General features: G+C 45.0%; 1 long non-coding RNA gene across 1 annotated transcript; it reads right to left on the bottom strand.

The window, feature by feature from the left end:
• Positions 1-10064: 10064 nt before the first annotated feature.
• On the bottom strand, positions 10065-15722 carry LOC142846969 (uncharacterized). Its single transcript, XR_012910101.1, has 3 exons — positions 15688-15722; positions 14694-14827; positions 10065-10190 (listed from the first exon to the last, which is right to left on the bottom strand). It is a non-coding gene; the product is annotated as an uncharacterized LOC142846969 (long non-coding RNA).
• Positions 15723-15728: the final 6 nt, after the last annotated feature.

Here is a 15728-nt window from a genome sequence, read left to right as displayed (position 1 = left end):
GACCTGCCAGGCTGAAGAGCCGAGTGCCGAAATCAAGAACTCAGCGGCGCCGCGGTACAGCGTGACTTCCGCGTCACGTCGCGTCGTGCGCCCCGCCCACTCCTCCCGTCTTCCGGTGAACTGCGGTGTCTGGTCACGTCACGGGGCCGGGGAATTTAGGGAATCTCCTTGACCCGACTTTCAAGGCCAACTGGTAGTTCAGGCCTTTTCTTTCTCGAGCCAACCGGCGTTCGAGGCGAGCGGGTTCTACTTCCTGGGGCGGGAAGGAAGCTGCTGCTTAAAAGAACTGCGGTAGCCGCGTGGGCCGAGCGTCTCTCGGCTCAGAAAAGAACTAAATCTGCCGGTCGGGACATTTGTTTGCGCCACGGCCCCTCGGGAGCTCAGATTTGCAATCTGCTCAGGTTAAAATGGTGAGCAGTCACCTAGTGTTGGGACTGCAGAGTTGGGAAGAGGCATTTGGCCCAACCTGAGAGTAATCGGATTAGAAACTGTTTTAGGATGTCTGAGTATGGTACCTACAGAGACTGAAAGGAAAAAAAAAGTCGCGAATAGAGACAGTGTTCTAAATCGAGCGTATGTGTAAATTTTATTTTATTTTTTATTTATTGTTAACTTCGTAGTGCAGGCACGCCATAACAACCGCGCTAAGGTTAGAGGATAATTTGCAGCTTGGGATCCGGGGATCGAGCTCAAGTGGGCGGATTTCCTTTTACCCTCGGAGCCATCTGACTGCCAGTGTCTATTTATTTCTTTGGAGCACAGTCACAAAAGCTGCGCAGCAGAAGATGGCTTTAACTGCTGATTCTCTTGTCTCAGCCTGGGGTCCTGGAGTTAACAGTCTTAGGCCACCATACCCCTGGTTTTTTGTTGCTTTTGGTTTGTTGGTTGGTTGGTTTTTTTTTTTTTAATTTTTTTCTCGGTTTTTCTAGACAAGGTTTCTCTTTGTAACAGTCCTGACTGCCCTGTTCTGGAACTCACTTTGTAGACCAGGCTGCTCGAACTCACAGAGATAGCCTGCCTCTGCCTCCCAAGGGATCAAAGACGTCTGATCTGTTTTCTTTGTTTTGGTTTGTCGAGACAGGGTTTCTCTGAGCCCTAGCTGTCTTGACATTAACTTTGTAGACCTTACTGGCCTCGAGCTCAGAGATCCACCAGCCTCTTTGAGTCAGGGAACTAAAGGTGTGCAGTTGAGCTTGTCATTCTTTGAGTTGGTTTTTGTTCTAGACAAGGTTTCTCTGAGCCTGTCCTGGAACTAGCTCTTGTAGACCAGCCTAACCCTAATCCCCGAGTGCTGGGATTAAAGGCGTGCACCGCCGCCACCCGGCCACTTTGAGAGTTCTTAATCAGGCTCAGGATTCAAAGGAAAGCTTACTTGAGGTCAGTCTGGAATCAAGTGGGAAAATGGAAAGGTATCCGGGAAGAAATAGTTGAAGTGAAAGCCTTATGGAATATGTCAGTACCATTCATTGTACAGGTCACCATAAACATCAAGTTGACCAGGAGTAGGAAGGGGATAGGAACAAGTTCACATAGTATGCCCGGGTAAGATCTGCCTGTCTCTGCTTCCTGAATGCTGAGATTAAAGGCATGTACCACCATTACCCCACGAGCCCTGCTGTTTTTAGTATATAAAAGCCTGCACAGCATTGTGACTTACAAAAACTGGCAAATATAACACTGTATAAAACTTGAGAATAAGGACAGCAAACAAGCAGATATTTGAAAGTAACCCTTGCTGGGCGGTGGTGGCACACACCTTTAATCCCAGCACTCAGGAAGCAGAGGCAGGTGGATCTCTGTGAGTTCCAGCCTGGTCTACAAGAGCTAGTTCCAGGACAGGCTCCAAAGCTACAGAGAAACCCTGTCTCGAAAAAAAAAAAAATAAGTAAGTAAGAAAGTAACCCTGTACATAATTGATGCTGAAGAAAGGACCAGTAGGGGTGGGAGCTGAAAGATAAATTAGCTCTGAATTGTGGGAATGGGGTGAGGAGACGGCTGGCAGATTCACAGAAGCAACATTTACCATGCAGAAGTTGAATTTTGTCTTTTGGTTGATGGGGATATGGTGAAGGGGGGGTCAGAGAAGTACTTAGAATAGGGGGCTATTTGTTGGACCCTCTGAAAGGATCAATAGAATCTGGTGCCAGGCAATGAGGGGTAAACTAGCAGGGCAGAAAGGGTAGAAGCCATAATAATAACAAGCCAATGATTAGAAAGTAACAGTTGCCACATATGAAAGGACAATAGAATGCTGTTCTGTACCTTGCAGCCTGACTGAATTTATTTCCATCCTCAGATCCTCTCTCTTCAGTTCTGAGCCTCTTCTCTCAGTCTGACCCTCACTTGTAATTGAAATCAGTTAATGTTTTACTCTCACTAAAGATACCACTTCCTTTGGGAAGATTTACAGACTTCCCTCTCCAGCCAAGCCTGTTGGAAACCTGTTTCTGTTTCCATGGGAACCTGTACTTTTCTAGCTAGAGTTTGCCACATTAGATCTTAATTGTTTCGTTTAGGATTAGAAAGTGAAATAATGTCCAGGCGTGGTTGCAGGTGGATCTCTGAGTTGAGGCCAATCTGGTCTACAAAGTCAGTTCTAAGACAGCCATAACTACACTGAGAAACCCTGTCTCTGAGGGGAAAAGAAAGAGTAAAAATGATCGCCTGAGCAGAGGAAAGCTTGGGAGTTCTGGCAGTTCCACCAGTTGCCTTGACTGTATGAATATATGCAGCTCCTCAGTCAAACTCCCAAACCCCTAGTTTTGAAAATACTTTTTACTTCAGAAAACCACAACCAGTCAAACTGCAGGGTTGTGGAGCCCATTCTCAATGGATACATCTGCAAAACACCTAAGGCTTTGGGAACACTGCAAAAGAGCAGGCAGAATGACTGTAAGAGCCAGAGGATCTGGGTTTGGCTGTGACGTTGTAATATCAGAAACTACGCCCACGGTCTCACAATGTGACTGCCCTAAGCAGGATGACACCAATGGACATGCCAAACTGGACAGAGCTAGTTCCAGGACAGGCTCCAAAGCTACAGAGAAACTGTCTCAAAAAACAACAACAAAAAAAAAAAACTTTGAAATCATATTTATAAACAGTTTAGTGCATTTAAACCATGTCATCTTGGCCTGGCTATTCAAACCACAAACTCAGGAGACTGACTCATTAAATTATTCCAAGTAGACTCATATATGAACCTCAAATACAGAATTTGATTATTGTTAACCAGGGGCTGCACATGAGTAAAAAGCACTGTACAATTCTCTGCACTTAGCATTGCTGCTCTACCATGACAGCAAACACCACTTTTGTCTTCCTCGACTGTCAGCTTTCCTGTCCTCCTCACAGGCATCTGTTCAGTTTCCCCTGCAATGGCCCTTTTGGTCAGAAGTTGCAAAGTAGTACCGACAACAGACCATCAAAATATTTTATTTAGCTTACTCAGATTTTTTTCTTTGAAATTTGACCTAATGTTTTAAAATTGGGAGATTTTACATAAAACTCAGATTTTCTTGGAAAATGGACAAGCCTAGCAATTCTGTGGGACAGTCCCAAACTGAATAAAAAGTGGGAAAAGAGAAAGTGAGCTGAGCACTGGCATTCCTCTCTCCCCACTCCCACTTCCTAACTGAGGGGACAGTGTAACCAGACACCTCACACTCCCACTGTCATGTGTCCCTGCTAGGCGGATCCCTTCCAACTTTGAGCTAAAATGAAACCTTTCTTCCCTGAGCAGCTTCTGTCTGGAATCCTGACACAGCAACGAGAAAACTGACTGTATATTGATGATTTCAACTGAACACAGAGAATGTAGGGGCTGTCAGAAGGTGTTAAGGAGCGCCAATGGTAAATGTCCCTGCTAAACAGGGCTGTGTGAAGATGGCCCAAGCTGAAGAAACAAGTACAGAAGCTCCTACTCTGGACCTATAAGAATCAGCAGTGTGGAAGGCAGAGCAGGAAGGCAGGTAGAAGCAGATACAGTTTCCTATTGCTGCTATAACAAATAACCACCAAGTCTGGCTTATTAGCAATACAAATTTACCATCTTACTGTTCTGGATGTCAGAAGTCTAAAATGTGTGGGCAGACCTGGGTTCGTTTTGAGGGTTCTGGAGGAGAATTTATCCCTGCTTTTTCCAGCTTCTGAATGAAGTTCACCTACAGTCCTCAGCTAGTGGCCCAAGGAGAGCTGGAGAGCTTCAAAGGCAGCAGTACAGCATTTTCTAACACGAGTACCTTTGTGAACCCATGATCACTGTGACAATCCAGGATCATCTAAAGGGACTTGTCCAGCCACAAAGTCCTCTTAGGATGTATGCTAGAATATTTGCATGTTCTGGGGACCATTTGAAGGGCCCTGCTCTAGTCCACAACAGCTATAGTGAAATCTCCGTATCTATATTTTGTCCCTGGCAGGCATGGCATTTGAACCCTAACCAGAGAACTAACATGGAATGGTCCTAATCAATACAGTCATTTCTAATCATCTAGGTTCTGAAATCATTACTAGAAAACTCAGTGGGTGTAGCACCTGCACTACGGGACAGTTCATGAGCTGGGAAAGAGGCTGGAAATTTGAACACATACATACACAGAGACATGGGGGCATGGCTTATCCTTGAACCAAGAATGCCCACTTTATTGTGCTCAGGGGCAGCTTATATAGGGCTCTGGCCACGCCCCAGATCTCAGGATATTTCAGCTGCAGACTCATCAGATCCCACTCCCCTGCCATCAGGGTCTCATGCTCAGAGCAGAGGAAAACAAGTTGTTTACAAGAAACTCGGGGTCTGGTGTCCCAACAAGTGGGTCAAAGATGTGTTCCAGGGAAGATGAGAAAAGACAGGCTGGTGTCATCAAAGGGCCTACTGGGATCAAAAGGACACAATATGGTAAGAGTGTTGGAGCTGGAGTCCGAGGTACACTCACTGCTGTATCTGAAGGGCCTCGACCAGGCTAAGTACCACACAGAGAAGCAATAAGCATTGTTATCAGATTAAATCAGTACCAGAGAAATGTCGTGATGGGCATTGCTGAATCTCAAGGAATGCCGGTTCAGTTTATGTTTGCATTGCTGGGAGCTGGAGACATTGCTCAGAGTTAAGAGCAGTGACTGCTCTTCCAGAGAACCTGGCTTCAGTTCCTAGCATCCACATGGCCATTCACAACCTTCTGTAACTCCAGTTTTAGGGATCTGATGCCCTCTTCTGGCCTCTGTGGGCCATGCACATGGCTCACAGACATCACACAGGCAAAATATTCACTCATACACATAAATAAAATCTTGTAAAAAGATTTTTAAGATTGTATCTCTAAGCAGGTAAAGGCACTTGGTGCTGAGCCTGGTGACCTGGACTGATCCCTGAAACCCACCTGATAGAAGACAACCAACTCCTCCCAAGCCGAAGCATGTTCATATGCACATATAAAAAAACACATACATATGTATACATACATACATACATACATAAATGTAATAAAATTATAATTTCATCTCTGAGAGCTGGGGATGTGGCTCAGTTGGTAGAGTGCTTGCCTAGCATGCACAAAGTCCTGAGTTCAACCCCCAGCCCCACAGAAACCAGGCACTTTAGCATATGCCTATAATCCCAGCACCTCGGAGGTGAAAGCAAGGGGATCAAAAATTCAAGACTAGGCTGGGCTACATGAGACCCTACCTAAAACAAACAACAAAGGGGTAGTATATGTAAGGACTGAATCACAGAACTTGATACAAGCCTTCCAGAGAAAGATGGAGACCTTGACACCGGACTATTTTTAAAAGGTCAAATAATGCTAATTTGAAACAATTGAAAGTCTCCATATACAAACAGTACAGACCTTCTCATCAATTTACAACCTTTTTTCACCCCAAGAATGATGGGATTTCTACATAGACAGGCTATATAGACTTCGGGTGCTGCCTTGCCACATAGCATCATTGCTAAGGGCAGAGAAAATAAACCACCCATTTTCAAGACAGGGGCTCTCTGTGTAGCCCTGGCTGTCCCAGAACTCACCCTATAGATCAGGCTGTCCTCGAACTCAGAGATCTGCCTGCCTGCCTCTGCCTCCCAAGTGCGGGGATCAAAGATGTGTGCCCCCACCACCCGGCTCTCTTTCTTAAAATGGAGACTCACTATATAGACCAGGCTGGCCTTGAACTCACAGAGATTTGCCTGACTCTGTCTCCTGAGCACTGGGATTAAAGGTGTGAGTCACCACCCCAGCACCCCAGCAGGTTTTCTGTGAAGACACCAGGAACCTCTGGGAGAGAGCCTGATCTTGACGTGCTCATCGTTCCAAGTCTGAATCCTAATAACCTATCCTTGTCGGCCAAGCTTTCAGTGAGTAAACTGGGTCTGTTCTGAGGCTGGAAAAATAAATGTGCTTAAAGGAAAATAGCTTAAAGGAGGTTAGATGTGTGATGTTAAAAGAAAAAAAGAGACCGAAAAGCACAGGTGTTTATTTAGAAACGTCTGTAAGAGAGTCAGGGTAGCAAAGCTATGTGAGAGACCAGGGATGCCCCAGCAGTGGGGCCTGTCCTACGTCTCCACTGGCTACATCCAGCAGGGTAGCCCTGTTTCCTGAGGAAGCAGAGGCTCTGGGAGGAGACAACTGCCTTCAGGCTGCCAGCCATCATTCTCCCATTTTCATCCCTACACAATTAAAATCAAGTCTCTGTTCCCTGTTCCCATCAGCCCCTGGCAGCCACCGCTTAGCCTTGGATTCTACACAATCATTGCAAACACCACATGTAAGTAGATTCTTACAATAGTCATCATCATCATCATTATTATTATTATCATTATTATCATTTGTAACCAGAGACTTCTCTTTCATTTCCCAGCTGCACAGACCAGAATAATCACACAAAAACTATATTAACTAGTGAACACAGTTTGGCCTATTAGTTCAGGCTTCTTACTAACTAACTCTTACATCTTAAATTAACCCATCTCTATTAATCTATTTATTGGCACAAGGCTGTGGCTTACTGGTAAGCATCTGGCGACTGTCTCCTTCAGCAGCTACGGGCATCTCCTTGACTCCGCCCACTTTCTCTTTACATCTCTTCCAGCCTGGCTATATTCTGCCCTACTATAGGCTGAAGAAGCTGAACTTTGAGGCATGGGAAAGACAGAGGCTGCAGGGTAAGAGCCTAAGATCCTCCAGCTGTCCTTCATGTTGCAGAGCTTTGTCTACCGTCAGTCAGCTTCTCCGTGTGTCACATGGAGAAGTGTTGGCTAACCGTTCCCTCGCTAAACTCTACCCTGCAGCCTCAAAGATCAGGAAGAAAACCAAAACTGGCTAAAAGTGCAACATTTCCCAGGTAAATATTCAACGTGATTTGATAGCATCTAGCGCCACATCCTATGGAGTTTGAATCTAATAAGACGACTATGCAATACTGCTAAGAAAGACAGCAACCTCGACAAGAAATGTCATCTCAGGCTATGTCACTAGGACCAGAGGGCTCCCCAGGTACACCAGGGCCCGCGCTGAAGGCGCCTTACCAGTATCTGTGTGTGTTCTTTATTTTCTATCATCATCATCACTATTATTTTTTTTTATCACTATTATTTTGAGAAAGCATCTCACTGTGTAGCCTCAAACTCCTGATAATCCCCCCAGCCTAGCCTCCTACCTGCTGAGATTGCAGGTGGGAGCCACCATTTGCAGCTTTTATTTGAATAATAGGAAAAATAATGTCTGGGTAAATCCAGATCCAACTGAAGAAATAGCCGAGTCCTGTTCCTCCTTTAGCCATTAAAAATCAAATGTTCCTATTCGTCCAATCCAGGAGCTTTGAAGTTTAGTCTTTCACTTTTCCCATATCGCTGGAATTTGTAGAGAGATGCTGTGGATAAAGCAGACAGCCCTTGCTTTGGGTTTGCAGCTTGGTTCAACCGCCCCCTACTGGCAATTTGGCCGTAGTCATCAAAATGTAAGGTACATGCTGAGAAGCTACTGTGTGGCCAACGACCCAAAGCATCCGAGAGTCTGCCAATATGGGACTTTCATTTATGGCCACAAATCCAAAGAATGCTGTGTGGAATGGGCTTGAGATGGCACGCCATGTCAAAGTGAGGGGGTCTTTCCGAATGATGTGGAAACTGTGCAATGGCATGAGGAAAAGTATGGAAGTGCAAAAAAAAAATGCAGTACACACGTGGCAGGTGGCCCCTGATGGCCTCAAACAGACCACAACAACAGTGACAGGCTGTCCTTCCAAGATCAGCTTGGCTTCTAATCCTGGCTTCTTGTCCTGCAGTTTCTGGTCCCCTGCCCCCCTCCCCTTGCTCTAATGTAGCCAGTTCCTCTTCTTGTGCTCCTATTGAGAGGCCCATGGAGCAAAAACCTGAAGGAAGGCTCAGGCCAAAAGTCAGAGACCAAACGAAGCTGCCTGTCCAATCGCCTGTGAGGAGCTCTGCCCTGTCCGCAGGGGACTCAGCAGACCTACAGAGAACCCGCACCAGCTGGCAGCCTGATGCCAGCCTGCCTTAGGAAGCCCTCATCAGAGCCAATTCAGCCCTGAAGCAGGAGGAATGCTTATTGTCTGGCACTAATAAAATGCTGGGTAATTTGTTATATAACAAATCGCCTGATGTGATGTAACAGGTATATTTGTGAACACATTCGTGCAGTTCATTCCTTTTAATGCTGGGAACTCTTCTTGTCTCTAAGGAAAGATTCTGGGACTTGGGTGGCGGGACATACAGTCGCTCACTGTAAACCTTCGCTGTTTATTTGGGGATATGTCATTGCGTCAAATGAAGACAAAAAGCCACATTTTTTTAATTTATTTATTTATTAAAGATTTCTGTCTCTTCCCCGCCATCGCCTCCCATTTCCCTCCCCCTCCCTCAATCAAGTCCCCCTCCCTCATCAGCCCAAAGAGTGATCAGGGTTACCTGCCCTGTGGGAAGTCCAAGGACCACCCACCTCCATCCAGGTCTAGTAAGGTGAGCATCCAAACTGCCTAGGCTCCCACAAAGCCAGTACGTGCAGTAGGATCAAAAACCCACTGCGATTGTTCTTGAGTTCTCAGTAGTCCTCATTGTCTGCTATGTTCAGCGAGTCCGGTTTTATCCTAGGCTTTTTCAGACCCAGGCCAGCTGGCCTTGGTGAGTTCCCAAAAAAACATCCTCATTGTCTCAGTGTGTGGGTGCACCCCTCGCGGTCCTGAGTTCCTTGCTCATGCTCTCTCTCCTTCTGCTCCTGATTTGGACCTTGAGATTTCTGTCCGGTGCTCCAATGTGGGTCTCTGTCTCTGTCTCCTTTCATCGCCTGATGAAGGTTAATATTCAGGAGGATGCCTATATGTTTTTCTTTGGGTTCTCCTTCTTATTTAGCTTCTCTAGGATCACTAATTATAGGCTCAATGTCCTTTGTTTATGGCTAGAAACCAAATATGAGTGAGTACATCCCATGTTCCTCTTTTTGGGTCTGGCTTACCTCACTCAGGATAGTGTTTTCTATTTCCATCCATTTGCATGCAAAATTTGAGAAGTCATTGTTTTTTACTGTTGAGTAGTACTCTAATATGTATATATTCCATACTTTCTTCATCCATTCTTCCATTGAAGGGCATCTAGGTTGTTTCCAGGTTCTGGCTATTACAAACAATGCTGCTATAAACATCGTAGAGCATATACTTTTGTTGTATGATAAGGCCTCTCTTGGGTATATTCCCAAGAGTGGTATTGCTGGGTCCAGGGGTAGGTTGATCCCGAATTTCCTGAGAAACCGCCATGCTGCTTTCCAGAGTGGTTGCACAAGTTTGCATTCCCACCAGCAATGGATGAGTGTACCCCTTTCTCCACAACCTCTCCAGCAAAGGCTATCATTGGTGTTTTTTATTTTAGCCATTCTGACAGGTGTAAGATGGTATCTTAAAGTTGTCTTGATTTGCATTTCCCTGATCGCTAAGGAAGTTGAGCATGACCTTAAGTGTCTTTTGGCCATTTGAACTTCTTCTGTTGAGAATTCTCTGTTCAGCTCAGTGCCCCATTTTATAATTGGGTTGATTAGCCTTTTACGGTCTAGTTTCTTGAGTTCTTTATATATTCTGGAGATCAGACCTTTGTCAGTCGCGGAGTTGGTGAAGATCTTCTCCCAGTCAGTAGGTTGCCTTTATGTCTTAGTGACAGTGTCCTTTGCTTTACAGAATTCTTCACAGATCTGGAGAAGACAAAATCAACTTTATATGGAAAAACAAAAAACCCAGGAGAGCCAAAACAATCTTATACAATAAAGGATTGTCTGGAGGCATTACCATCCCTGACTTCAAACTCTATTACAGAGCTACAGTATTGGCATAAAAAACAGAGAAGTCGACCAATGGAATCGAATAGAAGACCCTGACATTAACCCACAAACCTACGAACACCTAATTTTCGATAAAGGAGCTAAAAGTATACAATGGAAAAAAGAGAGCATCTTCAACAAATTGTGCTGGCAAAACTGGATGTCAACCTGTGGAAGAATGAAAATAGATCCATATCTATCACCATGCACAAAACTCAAGTCCAAATGGATTAAAGACCTCAATATCAGTCCGAACACACTGAACCTGATAGAAGAGAAAGTGGGAAGTACTCTATAACACATGGGCACAGGAGACCACTTCCTACGTATAACCCCAGCAGCGCAGACATTAAGGGCCTCATTGAATAAATGGGACCTCCTGAGACTGAGAAGCTTCTGTAAGACAAAAGCCACATTTAAGTAATTAGACAATGGGAAATAATTACTGTTGGTTATGGGTTGATCTGCAGTCACCGATTCTCAGGGGTATTCCTGAACTGGTGTGTGTGTGTGTGTGTGTGTGTGTGTGTGTGTGTGTGTGTTTTACCACCACCTTTCATAATTCTCCTGTTTCATTCTCTTTTGCTTTTGAGATAATGTCATACTAATGTATGACAATGTAGCCCACATTAGCCTTGAACTCACAACCCTACCCCTCTCAGACACTAGAATTCTGGGATTACAGGCAGATACTACTATGCCTGGATCACTATTCACAATTCTTTTTTTCTTAAGAGAATTTTATTAAAGAAATGGAGTCATTTGTCCTATAGAGACAAATGAGGTTTTTTTTTCTTTCTATAATGTAGAATGTTTCATGCTCAGGAGCCACGCTCATATTCCTGTATCATCCAGGCCTAGCTCCTGTATTGCCTGAGCAAGCCCAATGACTAGACAGCATCTGCATCCCCCGTCACCAGCTGCAGTGGTGCTGGAAGTAAGAGACCCCCACAAAGGCCCATTTGGAAGACTGTCGGGGAATGGTTTGCCAACTGAACCATAGGATCTTCATTTTAAAATTCGTATTTCTACATGACAGTTTTAGGATACTGATTTTTTGAGTTTTTAAAATATTTCCGGGTGTATTTTGTCTGCACATATGTATGTGCACCATGTGTATGCCTGGTGCCTTAGGAGGCCAGAAGAACACGTCGAATTCTCTTGAACTGGAGTTACAAACTGTTGTAAGATGGGAACAGAACCCAGGTCCTCTGCAAGGGCAGCAAGTGCTCTAACCACTGAGCAGCCTCTCCATCCCACATAATTCTTCATAATATTATTAGCATTCTTCAATAAACAAAAATTCTGAAGGCCCCTTATTGCAACTCTCCTCTCTTTCTTCCTTCCTTTCTTCTTTCCCTCATTCCTTTCTTTGTTTTGCATCTGCGTACGTTCCCTGTCCACAAAGAAATCTTTTCAGGCTTTCCCTTGGGCACCTTTCCCATGGCTGCACCTAAAGACTCCCTCCTTTCCCTTCTCTTAGGCAACATGGACATGCACCTTCGTTTCGTCTCTCTGTTTGGCTGCTTCCTAGTGCTCCAGCCTCATCTGAGTTCCAGCTCTTCCATTGGGTTTCCTGTCTGGCCCTTCTGTGTGATTAACCCCTATGGGAACCTACAGCAGACTCTTCCAATATCCTTAGCCCACACTTGCCTCAACCCTCTCACCCTTGGGCCACGGCGGCCAGGCCCCTCACTATTTGGGGCTGAATACTTAGTTTCAGATGGATTTACATGACCCTTACTACCATTTTTCTGTCTTTGTTTGTTTGTTTTTGTTTTTCGAGACAGGGTTTCTCTGTGTAACATCCCTAGCTGTCCTGGAACTAGCTCTGTAGACCAGGCTGGCCTCAAACTCACAAAGATCTGCCTGTCTTTAACACCTAGGCAGTAAATAGGGAACAGTTGGAAGCGGGAAAGTGGACAGTGGCACGAAATACACAAATGTTAGTACCCTCCTCCCGCCAACTCGCATAAACCTTGCCTGTCTCTTTTAAGACTGGCATGTGAGCTGGGTGATGGTGGCACGCCTTTAATCCCAGCACTCTGGAGGCAGAGGCAGGTGGATCTCCATGAGTTCGAGGCCAGCCTGGTCTAGAGAGCAAGTTCCAGGACAGGCTACCCAGAGAAACCCTGTCTCAGAGAGAGAGAGAGAGAGAGAGAGAGAGAGAGAGAGAGAGAGAGAGAATAGAGGGACGGAGGGAGGAAGGGAGGGAGGGAGGGAGGGAGGGAGGGAGGGAGGGAGGGAGGGCGGGCACTTCTTAGAAACCATTCCAGCAAATTTTCTCTCGGTGTGGTCAGAGATGTGTAAATACCAATGCTTAAACCAACCGATTGCTAGGGAAGAAGATGAAACGAGATGGCTAGGATTGGATTATATGGAATACATGGCCTAAGGTTCGTTATCCAAATGGAATCTAGGCTCCACTGAAAGGAGAAAAAGGAAAGGAAATAACTTACACTCTTTTTTTTCTATTGGTTTGTTGTTGTTTTGGTTTCTCTGTGTAACGCTGACTGTCCTGAAACTCCTTCTGCAGACCAGGCTGACCTTGAAATCAAGGTTTGCCTGCTTTGATATCCCGAGTGTTGGGACTAAATGCATGGACCACCACTGCCCTGCTTCCTTTTTGTATTGTGAGAACCCAGGCCCACTGGTTTTTAATCATTTAGCTGAACTGTAATATTATAGTTACAGATTCTGCATCATTCCTACCGCCCGCAGATCTATCTTGTAAATTATTACCCATGTGACCCAAATCCAACACACAACATTGGTTTTAGCAGTTTAGCCATTGTTAGCAGTAGGCTTACTGTTTAAATAAAATACTATGGGATCTGAATATGAATAGCCGACCACAAACTCTGGATCCAGGCTGGTGCTCACTGAGGGGGAACGATGGACTCTCACCTTGCCCCACTGACCAGCCTTTTGAGTGATCATGGAGGGTAAACGGACCATGAGTTGAAAAGCCAGGCAGGCTGTGTAGGATGAGAGCCCAGACAATGGTGGGTGGGGACATCCCTGGGTTGTTGGTCCTGGGTTCTATAAGGAAGCAAGCTGAGCAAACCATGGGAAGCAAGCCCCTAAGCAGGACCCCTCCATGGCCTCTGCATCAGCCCCTCCCTCCAAGATTCTTCCCTGCTTGAGTTCCTGTCCTGATTTCCTTCAGTGATGAACAGCAATGTTGAAGTGTAAACCAAATAAACCCTTTCCTCCCCAACTTGCTTTTTGGTCATGGTGTTTCATTGCAGCAGTAAAAACCCTAACTAACCCAATAGACACAAAGAGATATTGCAGAATATAAGAGATAAAAAATGAAAAGGTATTGAGGGAAATTAGCAAGGCAATTTAGATTGGGCTACATACACACTCTTTCTTACCAAAGCACTCAGCAGCAGGACCCCCACCTACACTGGCCTGCACACAAACCCTTCTCCATACAAAGCTACCAGTCACTGACCTGTAGTTCTCTAGAAACCCATATTAACCTCTCTTTTGTGCTCAAATACATCTTGGAATATATCTTGGGACCAGGGCAGTGGGCTGGTCCAGACTGAACTCATTTTGGGTGCATGTGCTGGAATGCAAACTACATCCCGTGAGTAAACTCTTAGGAAAAATCCTTTGCTTGTGCGTAACTGGGAGTGCCTGTGATCAAATTCAGATGTATTGTGGGAAAGGATATGGGAAGTGGTTGCATAACCTAAGCCTGTCAATCAGAACAGAAAAGCACCCAACTTCGTCCCTAGTAAGCAAATCCTCCTGGACCCAGGAAAGGAAGCCACTGGGCAATGATTAGCCTCCAATCTTGAGCTGCACCAGTCTCTCAGAGCCAGGCTGCTCTTTAGTGTGTATTCTTTAGCCTTGCTTTTGAATAAAACCCTTTGTTAACCTCTTGTGAGTGCTCCTTCAGTTCGAAGACTACACTGGAAACACCCAGAATATACAGGCACTCCAGCAGACCATGAAGAAACGACAGGACTCCATAAGAAAGCTGAGCAAATGATAAATATACAGTTTAAAAGGAAAAGGCCCAAAGCTACTAAGAATATAAAGAAAGTTACAGCTTCGTTAGCAATTTTGGAGGAATTGCTATTAAAGTGCTTGTCCCTGTAAGAGTTGTAAAATTAGAAAAGCTGCCACTGCCAGGTGGCTGTGGGGAGTGGGAACTATTAGTTCTTCTGGTGGGAGTTTATCACACATCTATAGCTACAGAGAAAAGCACCCCAGTCCTACTGACTTCCAACAGCCATTTTACTAGCTCACAATTCTAGAGGTAGGGAGTTTGGAGTGGGCTCTACTTGACAGCCATTTTCTGCTCTGGTATCTCATGGCTCACTAAAGTGTTTGGCATCTCAGGTGAGGAGGTTAGCCTACCTGGAGCTTCTCCCACGTGTCTCTCAGCCCCGAGAGGTTAACTTGGGCTTCTGTATGATGTCAGAAGGGCTCCAAGCACACAGTAATGGCTCCTGAGATCTGGTGCAGACCTCACACAATAGAGTTAGAAAATACTGTTACTGCTCAAAACATGTACAAGATTAAATCCAGCGCCAGGGAAAGGGAGGATGGAAAACGAGAGCCACTCTTTTCTCCCCTGGAGACCGAACCCGGGGCCTGTAATGAAACCTATGGATGGGATGTAATCAAACCTTATAGGCCTTTCAGTGGCCTTTACTCTAGAGAAGACATTGGTTCAGCCATTCTAAGAACAATCCTGTACGGCTCTTAAAATTAAATATAGTTAATTAATATATATTATATATATAATATAAAATTAAATATATTCAGTTCTACGGCTCAGAAATTTCCTTTCCTGCAATATGCATCCCAACTATATTCCTTTTTAGGTTCATAAAGAGATAGATTATTTTGGTATTAGGGATTTAAGAGACAACTGGCTAACTGTAATTTGCTGGGAGGATTATCAGACATGAACACACACCAAGGAGTATGATGTATTAGAGCTGCGTGTGGTGGCACACACCTGTAATTCCAGCACTCCAGAAGCAGAGGCAGGAGAATCAATGAAAATTTGAAGCCAGCCTGGTCTACATAGTAATTAATTCCAGGATAGCCAGGGCTACACATTTATTTGATTGTAATACCAGAAGCTCTCAGAATGATGCACCTATCAATGCTGCTCATAATAAAGGCCAGTGGGAGGATCATATATAGAACCCCCAACTTAAGATAGAGAAAAGGGCTCTAAGTTCAATCCCCTGTGGTGGGAGTAGAATTTATTTCCCTTCCCCAATTTCTTTTGTATCTGATTCTTGACCTTGTGATTTTTCCTGGACAAGAGCTTATCTCTAAAAACAAAAACAAGACAAAAATAGGGCTTGGGATATAGCTTAGTGGGCAGGGTGCTTACCAGGCATACAGGAGGCCCAGGGTTCAATCCTCAGCACAAAA

Source organism: Microtus pennsylvanicus, chromosome 3, assembly GCF_037038515.1.
Source record: "Microtus pennsylvanicus isolate mMicPen1 chromosome 3, mMicPen1.hap1, whole genome shotgun sequence".
Classification (NCBI taxonomy): Eukaryota; Metazoa; Chordata; class Mammalia; order Rodentia; family Cricetidae; genus Microtus; species Microtus pennsylvanicus.
The sequence above is the reverse complement of the archived record's forward strand: the minus strand, read 5'-3'. Positions and strand labels throughout refer to the sequence as shown.